Below are 11607 nucleotides of genomic sequence, written 5' to 3'. Positions count from 1 at the left end.
AAACTTAAGGAGAAGCTGATGTTGGTGCAGATGCAGTCAGCTGGAAAGGGTGGACAGCGACAGCAAGGAACAGGAACCCTAGGGAAGAAACAGAATAATCAAAGCAGAGATGAGGAGGAAAAACCGAGACCTAGGGTAGATATCGCGACACTGAAAAAGACAACGAGGTGTCATCAGTGTAACGAGGTGGGACATTGGAGACGTAAGTGTCCCTATAATGTCGAGACGGGGGAAATAGAACAGGAGGAGGATGAGGTTCAGAACAACCTGGTAAAGGGAACAGCGGTTCCGAAGGGAAAGTTTATCAAAGGGGGGACTCAGACTCCTCGAGCTCAGTTCCCTCAACCGCCTCGCATTGCAAATGGAGGAAAAACCTATAGACAACTGCCACTGTTCGTAGGAGGAGAAGAATGCTACTACGTTGATCCCCTTACGGGACAACGAGTGAATAGAGAAGAAGACTGTACTCTAGGAGCAGCCCTGGAGGTAGACCAGAGAGGACCATACGTGGAGGCTGAGGTGGCTGGATGTCCTACGACCTTTTTGGTGGATACGGGGGCCACTCGATCCACTTTGAGATCGGCGGTAGTCCCAGGTCTGCCAATGTCGGGAGAGACGATTCAGGTGGTAGGAGTCGCAAATAGGAGAATGACGAATCCTCTGACAGAACCAGTGTCAGTGAAGATAGGGAAGTACAGTGATGAACATCAGTTTGTGATTTGTGATTCTAGCCCTGTGTGTCTGCTAGGAAGAGATTTGTTGTGTAAATTAAATTGCACAATATATTGCACACCTGATGGAGTAGAAGTGCAGACTAACGATGATGATGCCGGTTTTAAGGTTGTAAACTCACAGGGATGCGTGGAACTATACCCTACCCTAACGGTTGAGGAGCTTCCACAGGACTTGAAGGAGACAGTGTCAGCTGAGGTGTGGGATTTTACTGGAGAGGAAATAGGACTGATCAAAGGGGTAGAACCGGTAAAGATCTGGTAAAACCCAATGCCGAGTATCCAAGAACACCACAATATAAGTTGACACCGGAGACGATTGCAGGAATAAAGCCTGTGATCGAATTCATGGTTAAACAGGGAATACTGAAGGAGATCGTGGGAAGTCCATGTAACTCCCCGATTATGGGTTTGCAGAAGCCTAGTGGGAAATACAGAATAGTGCAGGACCTTCGAAAGATTAATAATATCGTTGTTTCATGTTGTCCAGTGGTACCGAATCCATCAGTGATATTGTTTCAGATACCGTTCCAAGCTGAATGGTTCACAGTGATAGACTTGTGCCAGGCTTTCTTTTCGATCCCTTTAGATGAGGAAAGCCAGTATCTGTTCGCTTTTAAGCTGGAAAATCGCGTTTTAACATGGTGTCGTATTCCCCAGGGGTATACAGAAAGCCCATCGATTTTTAACCAGCTGCTGAAGAAAAATCTTGAAAGTCTAGTACTGCCCATGAACTCGGTTCTGGTCCAGTACATAGACGACCTACTTGTGGCGTCAGAAACTGAGGAAGCTTGCAAAGTAGACACCATTACTTTACTAAATCACTTGGCCGAGAACGGACACAAGGTGTCTCCAAGTAAATTGCAGTATTGTCTGACCGAAGTGCAATACTTGGGCCATAGGATTGAAAAGGGAAAACGGAAGGTGTCTCCAGACAGAATAGAGGCAATCATGAAAATGAACGCGCCTAAAACACAAAGAGAAGTCAGGATGTTTCTAGGCATGGTTGGTTATTGTCGGCAGTGGATAGCCAACTTTTCACTGAAGGCAAAACCTTTACAAAAACTGACGCACAAGGGGGTGAGTGATCCGGTACCATGGGACAAAGATTGTTTGATGGCATTTTTGCAGCTGAGGGAGGACTTGTGTCGTGCCCCAGCTTTGGGAATGCCTGATTACGAAAAACCATTCTTGCTTTACTGCTGTGAAAGGGAAGGTTGTGCTTTAGCAGTTTTGGCCCAGATACACGGAAATGCCCGTAGACCAGTCGCATATTTTTCGGCTACCTTAGATCCAGTAGCCGCAGCGTTGCCCGGATGTCTCAAATCCGTTGGTGCAACGGGTGTCAGCATTGAAAGGTGTGAAAATGTGGTGATGGGACATCAGTTAGTGGTGTACGTGCCGCATTCTGTGGAATTGTTAATGACTAGGACCAAGACTCAGCATTTGACGAATAGCAGGCTCACACGCTATGAGCAAGTCATATTGGCTGCTGAGAATGTGACCCTAAAAAGATGCTCTGTCTTGAATCCTGCTACTTTGATGCCACTTCCAAATGATATTGATGATGAAATCTGTACAGATCATGACTGCCTTGATGTGACTGAACTATGCACCAAACCAAGACCAGATATCGTAGATGAGCCATTGACTGACCCTGATGAAATATTCTTTGTTGATGGTTCATGCGTAAGAGACGATATCGGTCAGCTGAGAGCAGCATATGCAGTTTGTACTATCACCGGAGTGGTGGATAGCCGCCTGCCTGGAAGGAGTACACTCCGCTCAGGTAGCTGAAATCATTGCTTTGACCCGTGCCTGTTTGGCAGGCAACAAAATTCGAGTCACCATATACACCGATAGCCAGTATGGTTTTGGGGTAGTTCACGACTATGGGCAGTTGTGGTCTCAAAGAGGTTACATGACCTCCTCGGGTTCTCCTATTAGGAATGGAGAATTCATGAGATTATTGTTAGAAGCATTACAAGGTCCAGAAGCTATAGCGGTTGTTAAATGCGCCGTGCACACAAAGAATACAGATTTTGTGTCGCAAGGTAACCGATATGCAGATGAAGTTGCACGTTACTGTGTGGAACAGGGGTATTCTCACACCAAGGTAGAAGTGGGGGGAATACAAGAAAGAACTGATTTGACTATGCTGTTAGACATTGTAGATACGTGGGATGAATTGAAGTGTGTCCAGGAAAATGCACCTGATTTTGAGAAAAAGGCATGGGAAACAGCTGGTTGTACCAAAAGTGAGATGAATTTTTGGATTTCTGCAGAGCAGTTTTACCAAACGAACTTGTTAGTCCAATGGCAAGGAGATTGCATGGACCAGCACACATAGGTAGAGATGCCATGGTGAGAGTATTCAGACAAACGTGGTACAATCCGAAGTTCAGAGTAGCGGCAGAAGCAGTATGTCAGCGTTGTACTATCTGTCAGCAACTAAACGTAGGAAAAAGAACACCAGTCACATTGAGTCACATAGGGAGGTCTGGGGGGCCTTTCAATAGAATGCAGCTGGATTTCATTGAAATGCCCAAGTGCAATCGACTCAGATACGTCTTAGTGATTGTCTGTATATTTTCCAGATGGGTTGAAGCTTACCCTACACGTAGGTGCGATACACTTACAGTAGCAAAATTGTTGCTTAGAGAGTTGATACCGAGGTTTGGGGTGCCAGCCTCTTTGAAATCGGACAGAGGAACTCATTTCAACAGCGAAATAGTGAAGATGCTATGTTCAGCCTTAAGTATCGACCAGAAGCTCCACTGTAGTTATCGACCAGAAGCTTCGGGGATTGTAGAACAAATCAACAGCACAATAAAATCCAGACTCGCCAAAGTTTGTTCATCGACATCCCTGAGTTGGCCTGATGCACTTCCATTGGTCCTTATGAGCATACGTAGCACACCAGATAGAAGGACAGGTCTCTCTCCACACGAGGTGCTAATGGGGAGAGCTATGAGACTGCCATCGGTTCCGACTGCAGCATTGTTGAACATCACAGACAATTTGATCTTGGACTACTGCAAGGGACTATCTGATGCCATTCATTCTGTGTCCCTCCAGGTCCAGGCTGCAGAGGTTCCATCAGCACAAGACTTGTGCCATGACCTGTGTCCGGGGGACTGGGTCCTGGTGAAGAAGCATGTCAGGAAGAACTGTCTAGATGTGCGTTGGCGTGGACCATTCCAAGTCATACTAGTTACGAACACTGCAGTAAAGTGTGGAGGCTTGCCCAACTGGATACACGCCTCACACACCCGAAGAGTTCCAGCACCTCTGGAAGAAACAGCTCCTCTCTCGGATGAAAATCCAGCGGAAAGCGGAGAAGCCACAGAGAGGGAAAGTCAAGCTGTAGAGGTGATCGAAGAGGCTGAGCCTGTGTCGGAACAGGCTGATGACGGTCAGGACACCAGTGAGACCGAAGTTGCCTCAGAAGAAGAAAATAGCTGGGAGTTCGAGTCAGATACCGAACAAGCTGTAAATGATCAAGAGACGAGTCCAAGAACAAGGAGCAGGAGGACAAGGAATGGAGAAGCTAGTTGGCCGGAAAGAAGGAGAAGGTCAACCTTGAGAGCAAATCCAGAGAAAACCCTTGTCCCGATCCCTGAAGATTCAGATCTAGACGAAGAAGTTACGGACTCAGGCTCTGAGAGTCCGAGAAGATCAAGAAGGGTACGTGTGCCCTGCAGAAGATACGCCACCCCAGAATGGACTTATCTAGCAGATATCCTGGAGACAGAGATCTGGGAGAGTGAGAGGCGTGCAGAGGACCAATCTCGATCAAATTGTGACAGTGGAGATATGGATGTTGACTCCTGGAACCGAGTCTGAGGAGTTACGGATCTTTACGAGAATTGTTGTAGATGCATAAAGACTTTTGTAATTAAGAGATAAAGAAGAAGATAACCTAGCGCCGAGTGGAAAGAAGAATCAAATTAGGGATTACATTTAGAGGACGGAGAAGGGTTAGGGTTGTCTGTTGCTGAAGATAAAAAGACATTGTTGTGAAAAAGAGACTTTTGTTGAGTGTTTTTACAGACTGAGAAATCAAATAAAGCAAGTAAAGATCTGAAAAAGAAAACTTTTCCTCGAAAAGGAAAGAGCTACATTGTTTGATAACATGGAGAATGGCAACCCAAACCGAAAAGCCAAATGCATAATAGGTACACTAATAGCAGTAGTAATTTTTCTCATTATTACAGTAGTTACCATATCATACATAGTGGGACATACAAGCGTAAAGGAGACAACAGATGTAAAGCCTGTAACGACTTTGAAACCTGCTCTTGTTGGGAAGAAGGAGGAGAGCAATGTAATTCGTGAAAAGGTGTTACTGGCAGATGAAGCTCGTAGATTACACGTAGACGAGTCACAGGGAAATTTTAGATCAAATGCATATGCCAAGTTATTATATGAGTATATTGATGCCATGGAGGCCAAAGATTGTTATGTTTGCATGCAATTGCCGGCTTCCGTAGATGAAGGCATCAGATATCATCATCTCCCACTGACAAATGGGATAACATGTAGTTTATTGCTCAGTATATTTTATGGTAGAGAAGGGTTTGAGTACTACTTTTCAAATTATGATTTGGTACTGCCTGAAGTCCCGAATTATAAGCAAATGAATAAGTGGGACTATCACAAAAAGGAAGATAGATTAGCAAAATTCTTTCTTCCTTGGGATACATTAGATACTTCATATGCACGCCGAAACAATCTGACTTGCAAAGTGTCAGAGGTTGAGAAGAAATTTATTGGACAGGTAGATGACAGGTACAGGAGGCAGAAGATTCTAAAAATGTCAGGACAGTGGAAAACTGATTGGACCGAAGAGGAAAAAGCACACAAAAAGAAGGGTAGTAATGGTCCAATAGCTTTGGATAGAACGCAGAAAGGAAAGTTATGTTTAACTCGAAGCAAGACATACTATGAGAGTGTATTTGTAGGTGAAGTTAATTGCGAACATGCTTTTCGGTTAGAGTATTATACGAAAGATTTCATGAAGGGGATGCAAGCGATTCCTAATGTATATTTTGTATGTGGAAGAAATGCCTATGTAAAATTGCCTGACAATTGGTATGGTTCGTGTTATTTGGCAATTGTCTTCCCCAAAATATATTATGCAAAGGATTTAGAGATCATAGAAGGAAAGGCTTCGACAAGAGCGAAAAGGGAAGTAGGAGATGCTGAAGTAGTTGGAGACATATTTGGAGCAATGTTGCCTCTTTTAGGTTTAATACTTAATGATGTTAAGATCAGGAGACTAGCTACAGTTGTGGATAGATTGTCTGCTAGTACTGCAAGGTCATTGATGCTAGTAGAAGGGGAGATGCAGTCGATTAGGGCAATGGTTCTTCAAAACCGTCTTGCTTTAGATGTTCTGCTAGCGAAAGAGGGCGGAGTCTGCAAGGCTTTGAAGGTCCAGGAATGTTGTACTTATATTCCAGACAATTCAAAACCACTTGAGAAGGTTATACGGAACATTACAGAGATACATCAAGAAATCGAAGATTTAACAAAAGTAAATGTTTGGGAGAAAGTAGGTCATGGAATGGGAAAGGTTGGAAGTTGGTTTGCCAACCTTGGTAAAAGTGTTGTTTGGTACATCTTGAAACCTGTCTTAATAATATTAACACTAAAGCTCTGCCTAACCTGCCGTGACGAGAACGGCCAACAGCCTCAGAACACTTACCCTTGCACCGCTCTGCACCAGAACCGCGCCGTGAGGGAAACGGCCAGCGCTCACACCGCCATCCACCGCCAGCCACCGCCATCCACCCAGGTGCAGCAGCAGCTGGGGAACTACATCACCCAGCTGCCCCGGGGGTGGACGCGGCGGTAGTGACGACGGACACGCGCCAGGAGGCGCTTCATAAGCAGGGAGCGCCGAAGCGCTCTGGGGACACTAAAGCTCTACCTAACCTGCCGTGACGGGAACGGCCAACAGCCTCAGAACACTTACCCTTGCACCGCTCTGCACCAGAACCGCGCCGTGAGGGAAACGGCCAGCGCTCACACCGCCATCCACCGCCAGCCACCGCCATCCACCCGGTGCAGCAGCAGCTGGGGAACTACATCACCCAGCTGCCCCGGGGGTGGACGCGGCGGTAGTGACGACGGACACGCGCCAGGAGGCGCTTCATAAGCAGGGAACGCCTCTCGCACACGCGAGTCGCGCGCGGGAGAAGCCCGGGACAAGGGCGGGACCGTCTGTGGCCGTCCGAGGTTGGCCAAGGTTGGGTTGGGCCTGGTCTCTTGGCTCGCTGCCCTGGAGTTGCTGTTGCTGAGCTGCGAATACTGTCGACCAGCTTGTTACGTAAGTTATATTGACTCTGGTTGCTAATACAGTACATAATGCCCCCTAAAAAGTTAACCACGTCTACTAACACTATGTAAAATTATCTGGTGCAGGTAGTAGAAAAAATCAACCTTGATAGAAGAGCCTCTTTGGGAATCGACTTATCTGCTCAATCTCCATTTATTGATATCGAGGCTGATGACCCTTTTGGCCTTTTAGCAAATAACAGCACTATTAGTGCCACTCCTGATTTGTTCCCAGATACTATTACTATACAGCCAAGTGGTACTGTTGCTGGAGTTGAAGATCTGAGTGTCAACGAGGTACTGGCTGATTTTACTATCAGCCAGGATCAATCTATTTCTCCTCCAGCACCAGTTCTGGGTAAACGGGAATGCCTTAGGTCAGCCAAAAATAGAGTAGCAAACCCCCCGAGGAAATACTCTGAGGAGGAGGAGCATGATCTGACCAGTGAAGCGTACATTACACTTTCGAACGCGCAATTTAATAAACTGATTACCTTAATGGACTCAAAAATCAAAGGTGCAATGAAGCCCTTAGTTAGCAAAATAGACAAGCTAACTTCTGAGATCAATCGTTTGGAAGGTCTACTACAAAAATCAATAGACGAGACTGGAAAACCACCAGAAAGTGTCCTTGCAAAGATAGAGGAATCTGTTAACAAATCTGTAATTGCAGCCGTTGGTGGTCTTAACCCTGTCACTGCTCCAGTAACGAACACCCTAACGGCAAGGAATAATACTCTCCCAGGTGTTTCTCATACTGCCTCGATCCCTGCTCCTGCTGCTGAAGACCCGCTTATTGAAAACGGGACCTTTGAACTTGTGGTTGAAGCTTCCCCACTGGTACTTGTCCTTGCCAATGTTCCAGCTCTGGCTCAAGGTGAGAGGGAAACAGCATCCTCTCTACGAAACAAATCTTTATCATGGTTAACCACCAATATGGTAATTACTCCTTGGGGGAAGCAGCAACTTTCTGAAGAGCTTGTCAAAGCACGAAGGGTTCAGTGGATAGGGGATAGAGTAAAAAAGTTTAAAGGGGAGTGTGTTGTTCTCCACTTCTCTGACCCTGGGGTTTTGCCCAACATCCTACCAAATATCTTACCACCGCAAAGACGAACAACTTCAATTGTTCCTTTGACTTTGGACTTCTTTTACCCAAGAAAGGGAAGTGGACCAAATTCAAGTATTCTAAGAACTAAATGGAACATTGTGACTAAGAGGGGGAGGAAGGATGTTGCCTCAGTTGACTGGGGTTTGGGGCTAGAAAATCGATTTTCCTCATTATCCAATTTAAGTGACTGTGATTGACAACCACCTATTTGTAATGCTGTGTCTGCACCTGCTCATGCCATAAGTCTATCAGGTTTAGCTCACGACCCTATAACAACCAGCCCGTTGGGGCCTTTGATTGCTGATTTAGCTGGGGCACCGAATATTACGAATGTAGACTGGGGTACAGGGGGTATGGTGTCAAACATGTATTCTACAACCAATGGTATTCCTATGACACCAACTTCAGGGAATATCCTGTCATGGAATGTAGCAGGCATATCTTCTAAAATGGAAAGTGCAGAATGGTTTGAATTCATAAATAGGTACGACCTCTGTATTTTCCAAGAGACTTGGGCGTGTGAGCCTACTTTTGCTTTGGGGTATTTAAAGTTTTATGTTCCAGCCACCAAGGGTTCCAAAGGGCGGCCTATGGGGGGCCTTACAATATGGATTAGGCAGTCCCTAAAGATTGCTGTAAAAAGCGTAGAACTTGACCAAAAAGATATTCAGCTTATACGATTGTCCAGTGATCTACCCCTCTCCATGGATGTATATAATATCTATGCCAGAGGTGGTAGTAAAGGCAGATCCGAGGTACTTATGAGCCTTTCTAATATTCTTGACATTGAATCTGCAGGAAAAACATCTTAATTGCAGGTGATTTGAATCGGACATTTGAACCTTTAATAACTGGTGATTCTCCTCTGGGATCAGAGGAAGATAAACTTTGGGACATTCCCACACTTGAGTCCCCCCCGATAACCAGATGGACAGCTGACATCTTAGGTCTAAATGCCATGTGCTTGGAGCATGGGTTACGCGCCCTGAACGGCCGAACCCAATCAGACCGTGTACCCGCCATGACATTTAATAATGGTCGAAGCAAAAGTCGTATTGACTACGTTATTTGTAGTACATCGCTATGGCCATCCCTTATTGATATGGTAGTCACTGCCAGAATAGAAAGTGACCATGACCCGTTATGCGTCTTACATAACTGGTGGACATCTAATGTAAACCCCCCAACTAATTGTCATTTACTTGTGCCGCCAACGATCACGCTAACCAATAATATGCGTAGGCTAAGATGGTCTGGTGTTAAGACGGACCAGCAGGCCCTGGAAAAGATAGGTGCAGCTGCAGACAAGGCCATTCGGGCTCTGGAAAATATCACTGATTTAGTAAATGGACAAGGTGAGGTTAGAAATGTTCATACTTCTCTTTTTGATGAAGTTAAAAAAAAATTCTTAAAGCCCGCACGAAACATCAAGGCTTGTCCATTTAAAACAGCAAAGTGGTATAACCAAGATTGCAGGAAAGCAAGATCGAAACTAGGAGCTGCAATTAAAAATAACATTCTGACTGAGATTCGGTCTGCTAGAAAGCACTATAAAAATTGTATCGCCAGGGCAAAAAAAGACTGGGACGAAGATCATTGGCAGAGACTGAGATGTGCTAGTGAAAGTAAAGATTCTAGAAAATTCTGGCACATCGTCAAATGGGGACATGATAGACCTCCAGAGCCTCCTAATAATAATGTCCCTCACGATGCCTGGGTTACATTTTTTAAAGAGCAGTATTCTTCCAGGGGTCAGCCTGCAAGTAATATTAATCCCACTTATCTGTTCGCAGACGAAGATGTTTTTATGTTAAGCGAAATCCTGTCTGCTTTGAAATCCGTCCATAGGGACAGAGCCCCGGGTAATGATGGTGTTCCGGCGGATGTCTTCCTAGATGACATCGACCGGTGGAGTAAGTACATCTGCCTTTTATTAAACCTCTTAGCAAGAGGCGCTGAAATTCCGGTTTCTTGGAAGGGTGCCGTCATTATACCAGTATATAAAAAGGGGGACCGGGCGCAACCCTGTAACTATCGCCCTATCAGCCTAATAGACACGGTCCAAAAGGTGGTAGGACGTGTTATCATCAACAATCTGCTTGATTGGGCTGAGGAGCAGAACATTTTATCCCCTTTTCAGGCGGGCTTTCGTAAAGCAACAAGTACTGTAGACCAGGTTTTTCGCTTCCAACTTATACAATGGCGGACAGTGGTACTGGGTGGAAGCAGCCTGTATGCAGCTTTTGTTGACTTGCGGGCTGCATTCGACCTGGTGCCAAGGGCAAAATTGTGGGAGGTGCTGGCTGCCCTAGGGGTCCCGATGATTATCCTAACTTTGATTATGAGACTCCATGAGGGTACTTATGCAAAGATTCAATGGGGGGGCTATGGCAATGACACTATTGACTTCCCTGTCGAGCGGGGGGTTCGGCAGGGCTGTTCAATGGCTCCAACACTGTTTACTCTTTTTATAAATGGAATTGTTCCCCTTATGCAAGCTGAGCCTCTAGATGCTCCCTCTCTTGCTGGTGCAAAAGTTCCAATTTTAATGTTCGCAGACGACACCCTAATTTTATCAAAATCCCCAAGTGGTCTGCAAAAGGCATTGACAATCTTTGATAAATTTTGTTGTGATCATGGCTTGGAGGTAAACGCAGCGAAGACAAAGCTCATGGTCTTTAATCCCAGTAGGAAATTCAAACCCAAAATTACCTTGAGTGGGCGCTGCCTTGAAGTCGTGAACTCCTTTACCTATTTGGGGATACATATCTCAAATAATAACAGATGGAACCACCACTTAGACTTAGCTATATTAAGGCATAGACAGCTTGCTGGTACCATCATTAAGGAGCACGCGAAATCCCTAACTAAGCCAATCAAACCGCCACTGATCATTTATGAGGCTAAAGCAATAGGGTCTGCACTATATGGGGCAGAACTGTGGGGGCAAGAAAACCTCCAGGAGTTACAGAGGTCAGAGAATACTTTCCTCCGTAAACTAACTGGTACCCCACAGAGTACTCCCCTCTTGCCACTCAGATATGAACTTGGTAGAAAGGAAATTTCTGCAATGTGTAAACTTCGACCAATATTATATTGGCGCAGAATTTGGACCACCCCTGAATTGTCACAATATGCAGAAGGATTTGCTGATGTAATCAAGGCAGATCGATTTCATGAAATTAAATGGTTTAGATCTCTGAGAACTGCATTAAGTGAACTAGGGTTGAGTGAACTGTGGTCGGATCCAACCGGGTCCTCCTTTCCACCTAAGTTGCTTATAAAAAATCTCTACTGGGAACATGTTGCAAATAAGAGCCTTCTTAGTAATAGCAATGGGTCTATGACGACTGCCTTCCTCGAAGCTAAACTGTTTCCAATGTTTGAGATGTACTGGGATATTATATCTAAATCCCTGGATAGGAA

Source organism: Lissotriton vulgaris, chromosome 3_1 (genome assembly GCF_964263255.1).
Source record: "Lissotriton vulgaris chromosome 3_1, aLisVul1.2, whole genome shotgun sequence".
NCBI classification, from domain to species: domain Eukaryota; kingdom Metazoa; phylum Chordata; class Amphibia; order Caudata; family Salamandridae; genus Lissotriton; species Lissotriton vulgaris.
Note: the sequence above shows the minus strand (reverse complement) of the source record.